Consider the following 13,216-nt stretch of genomic DNA (forward strand, 5'->3'; position numbering starts at 1 on the left):
CCGTGGTGTCCCCAGCTCCTGCACAGGCATTGCCATTCCCACTTAGACCACCAGCTCATCAAACCCTCCCTCCTGCCTCCGGCCATGGCCAAACCAGGGGTTGCTTCCATCACGCTCCGGAGTGACTGCACAGCTCTGGGTGTGCGGGTGGAAAAGCTCTCCCCCGGCTGCTGCTGAAGATCCACTTATGCGCTGGAGCATGAGATTTGATTACCTTTATTACAGGATCTTCGCATGCAGAGCTGCAAATGTTCATGGTCATGCAATTATCCAGTCACAGCAGTTGACTCAGTGACCTTCTTTAGCAGAGGAGTCCATAAATTTGCTTTGCACTGTGGAGGGACCTCTGAGTTTCTGCTCCTCCGTTGAACTTGGTCTTCACCCAGTGACATCCAGTAACTTGTATGATACAGTGCAGGGAAAAAATGGAAAGAGAATTTTGGGCCTGTAGTTTCCTTCTCTTTTTTCATTTGAATGTCCTCAAACTCTTCTGTTGTCTTTACAAAACATTTTTGGATTTTTGACTGTTTTCTTTCCTGAACTTGTGCAGCTTCTCAGGATGTTCTTGCACCCTGGAGCACAGGTGAAGATCATCCATGAAATGTCCACCACATCCTTTGAGGGCAAAGATATCAGATATGTTTAGGAAAATACACAATTACGGAACCCCACAATGGTTTGGACTGGAAGGGACATTAAAAATCATCCAGTTTTACCCCCTGCCATGGGCAGAGACACCTTCCACTACCACAGGTTGCTCCAAGCCCCAGCCAGCCTGGTCTTGGACACTTCTAGGGGCAGCCACAGCTTCTCTGGGAAACCTGTGCCACGGCTCCACCACCCTCACAGGAAAGGAATTCCTTCCCAATATCCCATCCATCCCTGCCCTCTGGCAGTGGGAAGCCATTCCCTGTGTCCTGTCCCTCCATCCCTTGTCCCCAGTCCCTCTCCAGCTCTCCTGGAGCCCCTTTAGGCTCGGGAAGGGGCTCTGAGCTCTCCCTGGATCCTTCTCTTCTCCAGCTGAACACCCCCAGCTCTCCCAGCCTGGCTCCAGAGCAGAGGGGCTCCAGCCCCTGGAACACCTCTGGTGCCTCCTCTGAACCCTCTCCAGCAGCTCCACATCCTCCTGCTGCTGGCCCCAGGGCTGGAGGCAGCTCTGCAGGTGGGGTCTCACCTGAGAGGGGCAGAATCCTCCCCTCCTCAGCTGCCCACACTGGGGGATCAGCCCAGGACATGACCATGGCTGTGCCATCCACCAGCACCTCCAAATCCTTCTCCCCAGGAGAAGCCCCATTCTCCCCCAGCCTCTTCTTGTGCCTGGGACTGCCCAGACTGAAGTGTAGGACCTTGCATTTGGCCTTGTTGAACTTGAGATTCACATGGACCCACCTCTCCAGCCTGTCCTGGTCCCTCTGGATAGCAAAAGGCAAAGAAGGTCATTTCAGGGGCTTGGGCCATCTGAGACCCAGCAGAAGAGGGCAGATGATGAGCTCACCCCTTTAAATTTCAGGGGAAATTGAAAGACAAGAAGAAACTCAGGGATTCCAAGTCCAATCTGCCCAGAGCTCACATTTCTCAGTGAAAATACACCCAGTATCACAAGAAACAGGGGAAACAGCTATTCAGGGAGAAGAAAAAAAAATGTTACTTTTAGGAAGAACAATGCCCCAAAATAACATTTAGCATCTCTTCCAGCACATGCTGCTGCAGCCTTGAGTGCAAGGAGCCGTAAAAGTGACTAAAGCAAGAGTCTCCGGAGCGGATTGCTCAAGTGAAAGGAAGCTGGGATGAAATGCCAGCCAGCCCCGTCGGTCCCTCACCCAGCACTGCTCAGAAATGCCTGATGCTTTCTGACTGGATAGCCAGGCCTGGAGTAATTACTCAGTTCCAGCATTTTCACTTTTAAAGTGAAAAAGAGGCTTCTTATCTTTGCATGAGTTACAATTTTGCCTAGTATTTTGTGAGCTGACACTGCTGGTGAAGGTCTTTGCTTCTGGTTTGCTCTGCTCCTGGTCCTTGTGGCCACTGTCCTGCTCCTCCCAACTGGAATTAAAATCCCTGGGGCTGTGGCTGCAACTGGGAATGAAGCTATTTGGGGCACAGATAGTCACCCCTTCAGCTCAGGTGGAACATGGGCTGGAATAACCTGGGAAGTTCAGGAGTTAACATGGACAAGGAACCATTCCCAGGGGACCATCTGGAGGGATCATCCTGTTTTGAGAAAGTTCAGCCCAAATGGACACTCTGTCTTGGCTTTGGGGCATGCAGGAGACCATGTTTAAGCTGTAAATCTCTTAAGGGATGTATAAATCTCTGGAGAGAATCTGGGTGCTCTGAGGTGCTCTGGTCCTATATAGTAATTATGACTGGTGTCATTAATCACATTTAGGGACTGAAGGTCTGAATCCACTCTCCAGGGGAGTAGCAGGAGCTGGGGGTCTGACTGCTGGGTGATCCAAGCCCAGCTAAAAGGCAAAAATGCCAAAGGAGCCTTTCCCAGGGTCCTGGAAGGGGCATTTGGTCACAGGCTGGGCTGGCAGTTGCCCCAAGACCTGTGGGGTGTGACTCTTCCCTTCCAGTGACACCCAGACCTGGCCAGATGATGTCCCTGGAATATCTCTAAATCCTCTTGGTCATACAGGCACTGCCTGTATTGCCTTTATTCCCTGACATCATTCCTCCATCCATTTTCCCCCTCTTCAAGCCACAGCTCCAGCACCTCACCAGCCCTTTCCTGTGTCAAATCCTGGGATCCCAGTGAAGCCACCACATGACCTTGGTCAATGTAACCATGCCCTTCCTGGTCTCTGCTCATGTTCTGCTCCTGGAATTCCCTGTGCCCACATCCCTCCTGCCCTTCTGGCCATCCCCCTTCCCTTCCCTTCCCTTCCCTTCCCTTCCCTTCCCTTCCCTTCCCTTCCCTTCCCTTCCCTTCCCTTCCCTTCCCTTCCCTTCCCTTCCCTTCCCTTCCCTTCCCTTCCCTTCCCTTCCCTTCCCTTCCCTTCCCTTCCCTTCCCTTCCCTTCCCTTCCCTTCCCTTCCCTTCCCTTCCCTTCCCTTCCCTTCCCTTCCCTTCCCTTCCCTTCCCTTCCCTTCCCTTCCCTTCCCTTCCCTTCCCTTCCCTTCCCTTCCCTTCCCTTCCCTTCCCTTCCCTTCCCTTCCCTTCCCTTCCCTTCCCTTCCCTTCCCTTCCCTTCCCTTCCCTTCCCTTCCCTTCCCTTCCCTTCCCTTCCCTTCCCTTCCCTTCCCTTCCCAGCCCTCGCAGCACCATGGATGCTGGGAGCTGAAGGACTGGTCTCCAAAACCTTGGCATTCCCAGCACCAGGGGGACACCCCACATTCCAGCTGAAAAGCAGAACAGTTTTGAGGGCAATAACATCACTTTGCCTCTTTTTCAGCTCTCCGTGAAGCCCACGAGTCCTTCCCTCCTACCAGACCACTCTTTCCCCAGGGGAATCACAGTCACCAGCCTCCATGACACTCTAAAAGCTGGCATTGCTAAGCCATTCCCTATTTCTCCATCCCAGCCACCTCCCCCACGCTCTTTCCTTCTCTAATATCCAAGGAGTGATGGCTTAGGAGCCCCAGCTTAGCTTCACCTCCTCTAAGAGCATAAGCCCTGCATGAATCCTGTTGATTTTAGGGCACAGGGCGTTACTGGAATTCCTTGCCTTGTTCCAAGTGCTTGGGTCTTTTCTGTTATTTCTGTAGTGGGTATTCAGAGCAAGGGAAGGTGGGTTATTATTGGGATTTTAGAGTCAGCATTTGTTTTCAGAAAAAGAAAATGGGTGCAGCAGAAGGGTCTATGTCATACATCCTCAAGAGGCAAAAACTGAGTGACAAGTTAAATTCGTCATGATAAAAAGTTCCCTTTAAAAATAAAATCACAATTCTTACTGTTTGGAGCAAATATTCCCGGTGTTTGTGGGCTTGATCATCCTCCCATGCCTGCCAAAATAAAAACAGCTTTAGGACAGTCACTTATTTGTATTTGATGCTTTTTGGGTCTAGGTTAAAGATCCCAGCTTGGTCAGAGGTGGCAGGGAGGACAAAAAAATGGAGATGTATGGAATGGAATGTAGAACTTACAGGCATGTGGGGGTGGAAAATCCTGGAAGCGCTGGATATGTTGGCTCTGATATTATTTGGGTTTTGTCAGGCTAATTAGAAAGTGCTGCACACTCATGCATTGGCAGATCCTAAACATTGTGGTGTTGGCTGGCTGGGTAAACACGTATAGGATTGGTTGGCTTTGGAATATCCTGGGGGATGGAGCAGTGGGGGAAAGGGAGGCAGGATTGGGATTTTCTTTGGCTGTGCAACACGGGCCATTTCCCTTTGTCCACCATGGGGTAAATCCCTCACTCCTAGAAAGGAGATGAGCAGACTGGAGGCACAAAAGGGAAGGAGAGCAAATGAGGCATGCATAAGAAACGCTTTGGAGTGGGGGCATAGCAGTGGTCCCAGCAGGAAGCCATTTATTCCCGGGATACTCACAAAGGGGCTTTGCCCAAGACATGTTTAAGCAGCTTATGGCCATTAGACAAATGTTTAATCTGCAGGAAAGTGGGCCACCAAGCAGGCAGGTGCTGGGATGCTTTTTGAGCCAGCTGGGTCTGGGAGAGAGGGCACTGGAGGGGACCCTGGGGACAGGGAACCGGGGCAGTGCAGGGTTTGCACCTCAGGGCATGGCAGGGCAGGTGTGGCCACTGCAAACTGCAAAAGGTTCCCGTGGAAAGGTGAAAGGAGCGCCTGAAATCACCTGAGCACAGCTGGGATGGGCAGGGAGACCCAAAAAAGGCTGTCCCAAGTCGAGTGGCACCTCTCCCAGCCGTGTGTGACCTGCAGGACCGAGGGTGGAAGGTGGTTCAAGTAAAACTCCAGATGTGCACAGAGGCAGCCACTGCCGAAAGGCACGGTGAGACAGACGGAAAATCAGCTCATTCCCAGCTCTGATCCCAGTTTGCCCTAAATAAAGACGCGGCTCGGCCTGCGGGGGGCACGAGCAGAGCGGGAATAACTTCAGCCTGCGCTTCTCCGAGAGCAAGGCTGGAGCTGGCATCCCTCGGGGGCGTGAGCAGCATTTCCCAGGCCGGTGCCGCTGTTTTGCAGTTATCCAAGAGATGGCAGCCTTCCCCAAATCTTCTCCCGGCCTCCGACCACGAGGCACGCGTTTCACCTTGAGCCTCAAGCTCTCAAGCCGCAGAGAGCTGCTACAAGCCGCCTTTCCAGCCGTGCTGCCGGGATTTTCCTGGTTCCTGCCTGGAGCAGTGATCGTAGGGAAGGGATCTGAGTCTTCTCTTGGTTTGACATCACCCAAAGTTGCCTTCTTGCTGGCCGCCCCAGCATCCCGGGCTGTTCCTGTGGCATTCCTCACCATCCATGGTGCCTGGAGCAGCTTCTGTGGGAGGAGATGTTTGGTTGGGAACTCCAGGAGGACATGTAGGAGCCAGTAATACACTGGCCTGGGCTCTCAGCTCCTGTGATCTCTATTCCCATGTTGTTGTTCCCTGCAGAAGGACACAAGGAGATGGTGGGATGAGCTCTAGCTCCTGGTGCCTTTGCTGTGTGGCTTTGTGCTCACCCACCCAAAAATTCCTGTGTGTCCTCCTCAAGAAGTCACAGAGTCACAGAGTGGTTGGGTTGGAAAAGACCTTAAAAACCTTTTCACAGAAAAAAGAAACCAAAACCAAAACCAAAAACAAACAAACAAAACAAACAAACAAAAAACAAACAAAAACCCCACCACCCACAACCAAAGCAACAAAAAAAAACCCCAAAAAAAACCCCAACACAACAACAACACCCCCCAAAAAAAACCCAAAAACCACAAACAAACAAACAAAAACCACCACAAAAAACCCCAAAACAACCAACAAAAAACCACAACCAAAACAAAACAAAAACAACCCTGCCATGGACAGGGACACCTTCCACTATCCCAGTTTGCTCCAAGCCCATCCAACCTGACCTTGGACACTTCCAGGGATCCAGGGACAGCCACAGCTTCTCTGGGCACCCTGTGCCAGGGCCTCCCCACCCTCACAAGATTCCCACCTTCCTCCCCAGAGATTTTACTCTGCCTCAGTGTTCATTGCAGGAGCTCGTCAGGATTGGAAATTATGTCCCCTTTATGCACCCATCTCATGCATCTCTGTTCTTCAGACCTTGGAAGAAGGGAACACAAATATAAACCCCATTATTTTCAAAGCATCCCTTTTTATCAGTTTGCCCTTCTCTCCACATTATATTTGCAGCCTGTGGAAAACTACAGATATCAAACTACAAACACAAACCAACACCCTGAGCTCTGTTCCCCCACCACTGTTTCCCTGAGCCCACCAGTCCTAGAGAAAGAAGTCACACAGCCTATTCCTGGCTCTGTTCCCGTGGCCTTGGACACCCTGGAGGTGTCTATTCCAGTCCATTAAGCAGTGCCAGGGCCTGTTTGCTGGGCCTGAGGCCAGCTGGCATTACCTGGCCATGTCCAGACTATCACTGGTGTGTGAGCAACCCCCATCCCTCCACCATCCCTGTTCCTCACTGGTGAACACCTTTGCTGTTGTCCACACCTGGTGCTTGGACTGGCACCTGCACCAAGTTGGACCTTCAGTAGGTTCTGTTCATCCCTGTTGATTCCAGCCTCCCCAAAAGATGAAATTGTTGCTATCCACAGTGTATTTTCTGTTTTTCTCAGATGAAAGTGTGGTGGATCATTTTTTGAGTTTTTAAATCCTTTCCCTTTGCCGTGCATTAAAACGGAGCAAGGCAGGATTTCCTTCCTCTCAAAGGGAGACAGGGGAGCCCTTTCCTCTGGGCTTAGGATAACTTGTGGGTGCCATTGGGGGTGACACTGGAGTCCACAGCTGAGGACATTGATGGGAATGGAAGGAAAAACCATCCTTAAAAATCTGCAGAAGGCAGATTCCCTGAGCCCTGGTGGGCTCTTCTCCAGGAAACCCACCCAGTCCCCCAGGAGCAAGGGGTAGTGGCAGCACAGTCCCTGCAGCAGGGACTTCCAACTGCTCCTCCTGGAGACATCAGCAGGAAAGTCACAGTGGCAAATGGGAACAGGGATCAGCAAGGCATGGAGCTGATTTGGGTTTTTCTATGCTTTGTTTTCCAAGGAAATGGAGAGCAAAGAAGAGCCCTGGATTATAGAATCACAGAAATTTTGGGTTGGGAGGGACCTTAAGGATTATCTGGTTCTAATTCCCTGCCACGGACACCTTCCACTGTCCCAGGTTGCTCCAAGCCCCATCTAGCCTGACATTGGACACTTCCAGGGATCCAGGGGCAGCCACAGCTTCTCTGGGAAACCTGTGCCAGCTGCAGCTCTGCTCCCACCAGTGGGTCAGGGATCATTTCCACATCCATCAGATTTTTCTCCTTCATGTGTCCTCAATGATGCCCAGAGATGCTGCCTCAGCTGAGGAGCAGCTGCAGGGCACATTCCCCATGCTGTGTCCTTGGGAAGAATCTCCAGCAGGAAGGCCTGGGCTGTTTACCCCATCAGGCCAACTCCAAAACAGGGCTCAATGACACACAAAGGGACAAAACTAAAATCTTTCTGGGGACAAAACTTAATTATTGGTGGCAATTTTCTGATTCAGAAGCTACATGCAGTTTTAGCCTTCACTAGCCCTGGCTGGATTCAGTCTGTTACCTGAGATTGTTCCTCTCCCCTCCTGCTTCACCCTCCAGCAGCTCAGTCCCAGGGATCCTGTGCCTCCCAAGAGTTCCTGCACCACCACACGGAGCTGCTCACACAGCCATGGTCATTTCCAAATTATTGGCAGTTCAGGGGGTGAGGATTGGAGCCCCTCTGCTCTGGAGGGGAGAGCTGGGGGTGCTCACCTGGAGAAGAGAAGGATCCAGGGAGAGCTCAGAGCCCCTTCCAGAGCCTAAAGGGGCTCCAGGAGAGCTGGACAGGGACTGGGGACAAAGGATGGAGGGACAGGACAGGACAGGACACAGGGAATGGCTTCAGTATTTGCATTTGACCACAGCATCTCCATGAACAAGAGCCTCTCTGGCAAGACTGACCAGATTTTTCCTGGTCCTCTGCACCCAAATTTCAGAAGACAGTGAACCACACAGCACATTTCAGGGTATTTTTTATTGAAAGGAGCAAAATCTATTTTCATCAAGCAGGAAAAAAAAAAAAAAAAAAAGAAAGAAGAAAACAAAGAAGAAACAAATTTCTTCTAAACAAGAAACCACTGCAAACATCACTTTCGGTCCTCCTCTCTACTTCCTTTTCCTGTGTGTCAGGCAGCAGTGCATCCTCCCGCAGTCCTCAGCGTGATCCTCCCTCTCTCCTTTGCCACAGACCCTGGAGCAATGCCCTCTGCAGCTCCTTTTTGGCTGGCTCTTGGCTGTGGAAAGAAGGAAAAATCTGCATCTACATTGACTAATTCCTCATGGTCACCAGCACAGTCCAGTGACCACGATGGGACCCAGTTCCCATGGAGACCCACAGATGCTGGATAGCTAAATTTAGGATGGGGTGATTCTGGAGCTGGACTCCACTCCAAAACTCTTTTGACCCGAACCCAACACAATTCTCCATGCAAGACCCACCCACACCCAGTTTCCTGGAAAAGTTTTTTTTCCTACAGTCCTAGAGTGATCCAGTTCCAACCCCCTGCCATGGGCAGGGACACCTCCCACCATCCCAGGCTGCTCCAAGCCCCATCCAGCCTGGCCCTGGACACTCCCTGGAACAGTTTCACCCTGATTCCTTTATGGTTCAGTCTTATCTCTCCTTCTGCTCCACACAATTTTCCACCTTACCTGGGGTGGCCATCAAGGCCATCAGGAAAACAGCAAAGACAACGTAGATGACCCTCATGGCTGGGTATCCACCAGGATCACAGCAGCTCTGGGATGCAGCCTTGCAGGGAGGTCTTGCTAAGAAAAAGGCTGGAGACCCTGATATTTATAGATATTTCCTGACAGAGAGGACAGCCTAAGAGGAGCGTGACTTTGCTGGTGTCCAAGGACACGTTGTTCCCAGCTGAATGGGACCTTGTGTCACTCCAACCCAGTGGCCATCTGACAATGAGACATCCACTCTGTGCCCGTTTGGCTCCTTGAAGGGCTCTCGTGTGCCCTGTGCTGGTGTCCCTCCTGTGAGAACTGGGCTCCTCTCGGCCTGGCTGCCAAAACTTTTAGCACAGAGAGTTGTGACTGTCCCCCTGTTGAGAGGACTTGGTGCTGGCTTGTAGAATTGGTTGGGGTGGTCAGTGTGAAAGCAATGAGTTTGAGAGCCCTTTTTCTCCCTTTCCAAAGCAGTGGCCTGAGAGGAGTGGTACTACCCTGGCCAATCCCACCCTGGGCATTCCCAGGTGCCTGTCAAGATCCAGACCCTCTGCCAGAGTCCTGAATCCTGTGGCGATGGACACTCAAGTTGTTATCAAGTTGAAATGTCTTTTCTATCAAAAGAACCCTCTGGCTGCCTGAAGGTAGATTTTACACTTAAATTAACAGAACATAGCAAAATGCCCAGGCCAGAGATGGCCAGAGTGGCTCAGGCCTCTGCCGCCCTCCCAAAGTGTCCTTCACCACAAACTGGGAAGAGTCACAGAATCACAGAATGATTTGGATTGGAAGAGGCCTTAAAACTCATTTATTTGCAAGCCCCTGTCATGGGCAGGGACAGGACAGGGCTGGACACATTTCACTAGAGCAAGTTACTGGCAGGAGAAACAGAAGTCCTGGCATTTACATTTGTGTCAGATTGTGACTGATGTGTTCCTTCCCACATTTCCCTCTCCCTTGCGGAGAAACAAAAAAAATTCCTTCAGCACCTCCAGTCCAAGAAGAGGCTGAACCCAAGCAGAGACCCTGCAGGTTGTGTTCCTGGCAGAGAATGGATGTTTGAACCTGAACAATGCTGGCACTGCAGGATGCTGTTCCCTCTGGAATGGCCTGACAGCAGGCTGGGGCTGCCTGCCCTGGGGAGCACAAACTGGAAAAGCTCCTGCTCCGAGTGTGTCCACGTGAAGGGACTGGGAACAAGGGGTTCCCTTCCACGTCCAGCTGGATATCACAGCCCTGAGGTGCTGAACAGATCCCAAGCCCTGTGGATTTGCAGTTGTTCTCTCTCTGCACTGAATGTATCCATTCCATTGCAAGGTAAAAGCAGAAGTAGAGAAGATAAACAGAGGGTTAAATTGTCCCAAATTTTCCCAATGCACCCCTTGAGCTTTCTCTAGGTGGGAAATGATCCCTCAGTCCCTATGGATCTTCCAGTCCCTGACTCCTCTACAGATTCCAATTTGCTTCAGGATGGATGTGCCACTGGATAAGGCTGAGCCCATCAGCGACAGTGGCAGCACCTCTGGGATAACAGAGGTAAGAAAAAAGAGGGGAAAACAGAAAACAGCACCTGGAGAGGGAGAGAGAAAATGTGAGAAGAGCCCTGCTCCAAGGCCAGTGCAGAAGGAGGAGCAGGAGCTGCTCCAGGCACCAGAGCTGGGATTCCCAGCCAGGGAGGGGCAGCTGTGTCCCTGCAGCCCATGGGGGCCCGGGGAGGTGCAGAAATCCCCCCTGCAGCCCCTGGAGACCCCACACTGCAGCAGGGGGATGCCTGAAGGAGGATGTGAAGCTGTGTAAAACCCAGGGTGGAGCAGGGTCCTGGCAGGACTTGTGAGTCCATGAGGGACCCACGTGGAGCAGCCTGTTCCTGAAGGACTGACAGACACCATGGCAAGGACCCACTCCGGAACAGGGGGAGTGTGTGAGGTGTCCAACTCCTGAGGATGAAGGAGCAGCACAGACAGCTGGCCACAGCCCCCCTTCCCCTGCTGAGGGGAGGAGGGAGAGAATTTGGGGGCGACACCCAGAATGGGAAGAAGCAGCAGGCAGGGAGGGCAGAATTATAAGGTTTTTTTCCTTCCTTATTCCCTCCCCTGACTTTGCTTTTCAATAAATTGTATTCATTTTCCTAAGTGGAGTCTGTTTTGCCCACGGAATTGCTGAGGGATCCCCCCCTGTCCAGACATGGGATCTGTGAGGGCCTGGTTGCTTCTCTGTTTCCCACTGACTGAAATTTTCATGGAAAGTGAGCTGTCTTATGCTTGGGAGGAGACATTGCTGAGCCACAGACATTTTTAAAGACATCTGCAGATAACCTGTGACCTGAAAAGCAGCAAGGAGCTAAAAGAGTCTCTCCTGTCTCCAGAGGGCTGTGTTAAGGGCCATGAGAAGTCAAGAGGAAAAATAGCACCTCATTCCCAAATCCAGACCCTGCCAGACCACTGGAAGTCCTGCAGCTCATTGTCAGTGGATGTTCAGGCTTTCTTTGCTGCTCTTGATCCTTTGGGCTGGGCTTGGGGAACCTGTTTTAATGCAGGGACCGTGGGGACACCAGTAACCACACCACACACACCAGAGTTACATCTCCTTTTTTTCCTTTGTTTTATTTATTTTTTCAGAGGAGGGGATGACAATGGGGTCAGACAGCTGGGAATCTGCTCCCAAATCCACAGTGGTGCCTCCTCTTCCCCAGGTGCTCCCTTCTCAGCTCCTATTTCCCCTTCCAGCGGGGGTGGGATGCAGCAGGTGTACCTTGCAGTCACCAGCGCTGGATTGGAAATCCACCACGCGACACTTTTGGGAGCAGTACCCCAAAGGGAGCACAGGTCTTCCTGAACTTGCCATAGCCTGGAAGAGAGGAGGGAGAGTGGTTGTTCCTTCATCTCTGTTTCCCCATTTCCCCATTTCCCCATTTCCCCATTTCCACATTTCCCCATCTCTGTTCCCCATTTACCCCTCTGTGTTCCCCATTTCCCATTTCCCCATTTCCCCGTTTCCCCATTTCCTCACCCCTGTTCCCCATTTCCCCATCTCTGTTCCCCATTTCCCCATTCCCCATTTCCCCATTTCCCCATTTCCCCATTTCCCCATTTCCCCATTTCCCCATTTTCCCATTTCTCCATTTCCCCATCTCTGTTTCCCCATTTCCCCATTTCTCCATTTCCCCATTTTCCCATTTCCCATTTCTCCATTTCCCCATTTCCCCATTTCCATGCCCTCCCATCCCCTCCCAGTCCCAGTGGGCAGCAGGATCAGTCCCCATCCATAGGGATGTCCTGCCCCATTCCCTCACATGTCCAACATTGCTGTCCAAGCCCAGCCTCAAAACTGGAAAAGTCACAAGTCTGAAGAGCTCCTTGTGCACCTCCCTCCCCTCATCTTTGGAAAAGATGCTCCCAAGGGAAGCAGATCCATTTCCTCCTGAGAGATGCCCCAAAATCAAAGCTCCTAAAGATGTTCCTCAGTGCCCAAAGGTGTTTCCTTCCCTTGTAGCTCTCCTGAAAGGATCAGTGTTCTCAGAGCAAAGCAGCAAAAGCCACATCAAGGATACTGCAAAGGTCTTAAAATTGGTCCCACAGCAGCCTGGCACCAAATATTCATCAATAAAAGGTTAAAAGTGGGCCAAGGGAAAGACCTGCAGTGTGAGAATTGATATCTCAGGGGGGCTTCTAATACTCCTTTGGGAGATCTCAGCCCAAAATCCCCTCTTGATTCCTGGAGAGGGACCAGAGAGCTTTAGAGTTTGAGGAACAGGGAATAACAGCACAATTGAGTCACATCAATAAACCAAACATAGAATCATGGAATTGGGTGGAAAGAGACCTTAAAGATCATCTTGTTCCACCCCCTGCCATGGCCAGGATACCTTCCACTACCCCAGGTTGATCCAAGCCCTGTCCAACCTGGCCTTGGACACTTCCAGGGATCCAGGGGCAGCCACAGCTTCTCTGGGCACCCTGTGCCAGGGCCTCCCCACCCTCCCAGGAAAGAATTTCTTCCTCATATCCAAACTAAATCTACCCTTTTCCAGCTTAAGCCATTAAACACCCAGGACTGAGCTTTGACAGAAACCCTGAGCTGCCTGAAAAAGCCTCCCCAAGCACTATGAAAATCTCCAAATCCTTGGGAAAAAGTGGCCACATCCAAACTCCCGTTTGGAATTTTCTATCCTGGGCTCACTCCTAATCTGGACACTGACGTTTTGACCCCCATTTATCCCGGTACAAATCTCCCCGAGGTAGTTCTCATTTTATTGTCCCTTGAAAGAAGTCATTGAAGTACCTGCCCAGGCTATAGCAGCCACCTCAGAGGGTAGGAGATGAGCCAAAGTTATTTTAAAAGAATCCCAGTGAGTATAAAGCTCATCCCACCCCATTTCCCATCTTACCTGGAGTG

General features: G+C 51.4%; 2 long non-coding RNA genes across 2 annotated transcripts in view; both read right to left on the reverse strand.

The window, feature by feature from the left end:
- Positions 1 to 3,339: 3,339 nt before the first annotated feature.
- LOC134547652 (uncharacterized) lies at positions 3,340 to 6,470 on the reverse strand. The gene is made up of 3 exons (XR_010079533.1): positions 4,761 to 6,470; positions 3,896 to 3,946; positions 3,340 to 3,703 (listed from the first exon to the last, which is right to left on the reverse strand). It is a non-coding gene; the product is annotated as an uncharacterized LOC134547652 (long non-coding RNA).
- Positions 6,471 to 11,398: 4,928 nt separating this feature from the next.
- The window catches only part of LOC134564372 (uncharacterized), a 3,626-nt gene continuing 1,808 nt past the window's right edge, over positions 11,399 to 13,216 (reverse strand). The window contains exons 1-2 of the long non-coding RNA XR_010083540.1: positions 13,209 to 13,216; positions 11,399 to 11,668 (exon numbers count right to left, since the gene is read on the reverse strand). The exon at positions 13,209 to 13,216 is cut by the window's right edge and continues 1,808 nt beyond it. This is a non-coding gene — a long non-coding RNA (uncharacterized LOC134564372). The remainder of the gene's footprint in view (positions 11,669 to 13,208) is intronic.

The sequence above is a fragment of the Prinia subflava genome, chromosome 2 (genome assembly GCF_021018805.1).
Source record: "Prinia subflava isolate CZ2003 ecotype Zambia chromosome 2, Cam_Psub_1.2, whole genome shotgun sequence".
Classification (NCBI taxonomy): Eukaryota; Metazoa; Chordata; class Aves; order Passeriformes; family Cisticolidae; genus Prinia; species Prinia subflava.